The following is a 1,476-nucleotide window of genomic DNA, read 5'->3' as shown; positions in this document are numbered from 1 at the left end:
TTCGTTTTTAAAAGACAAACTTTCTTTACAACGAAAGTTGACGGCATGCACACCATTTCATAATACATCCAACTATAATTGACATAATAATAATTTTGATGAACTCAATGACTCGAATGCAACGTCTTTCAAAATATACCATGAATGACTCCAAGTAATATCCTTAAAATGAGCTAATGCACAGCGGAAGATTTCTTTAATACCTGAGAATAAACATGCTTTAAAGTGTCAACCAAAAGGTTGGTGAGTTCATAGGTTATCGTAACAATCATTTCAGTATATCAATAGACCACAAGATTTCCGTTTATAAATATATGTACACTCGCAACTGTATAAAAGTATTCAATAAGTTGTAGGCACCCGGTAACAAGCCTTAACGTTCATGTTTTACCCTCTGAAGTACACCAGATCAGGTGTGTTTAAAATAACCTCGAAGTACTAAAGCATCCCATAGTCAGGATGGGGTTTGTCAGGCCCAATAGATCTATCTTTAGGATTCACGCCTACCGTACATAGACAAGTAGTTTAATGTTACCAAGCTAAGGGTATATTTCTGGTTTAAACCCACGTAGAATTAGTTTTAGTACTTGTGCCTATTTCGTAAAACATTTATAAAAACAGCGCATGTATTCTCAGTCCCAAAAATATATATAAAAGGGAGCAAATGAAACTCACCATACTGTATTTCGTAGTAAAAATACATATAACATCATTTAACAAGTGCAAGGTTGGCCTCGGATTCACGAACCTATATTAATTATATATATTTATATGTTGGTCAATATTTGTCTAACAATTTTTGGTCAAGTCATAGTGTACCACAATCCTAATGCTCGAGACTAATATGCAAAAGTCAACAAAAGTCAACTTGACCCAAAATGACTTCTAAAATTTATACGTGTTTATTATATAACTTAACTATAGTCGTTTTATATATTTAAAGTCATTTATTAATAAAAATTTATATTAATGTTTATATATGATAAAATATACTTTTATATATCTTAAGTAGTAAAATTTATAAAGTTCACTTAATATCGTAAAACTATAGTGGTAAGTATTATTAATGTAATTATATTACGCGTGGTAAAAAATATCTTTGTATCCCCTATTTATTTGATAAAATAATATTGATCATAATAATAATAAGTAAAAGTTGTATTATTTCGTAATAATAATAATTATTATTCTATAAAAAAATAATAATATTTATATTTACTAAAAATGGTATTATGATAAAATGATAATACAAACATAATAGTAATAATGATATTTTATAATAACAATGATATTTCTATTAAAATAATAACGACGATAGTAATAATAATCATTTTAACAATAATACTAAAATTCAGTTGACTATAACTTCTAATCCGTTCATCGAAACCATTCGATATTTAAATGAAAAGTTCTTAATTTTTCGCTAGCTTTCCAATGACATGCATATCATATACCCTATCTCAGTAGCATATGTAT

Source organism: Rutidosis leptorrhynchoides, chromosome 7 (assembly GCF_046630445.1).
Source record: "Rutidosis leptorrhynchoides isolate AG116_Rl617_1_P2 chromosome 7, CSIRO_AGI_Rlap_v1, whole genome shotgun sequence".
Lineage (NCBI taxonomy): Eukaryota > Viridiplantae > Streptophyta > Magnoliopsida > Asterales > Asteraceae > Rutidosis > Rutidosis leptorrhynchoides.
This window is presented reverse-complemented; position numbering follows the sequence as displayed.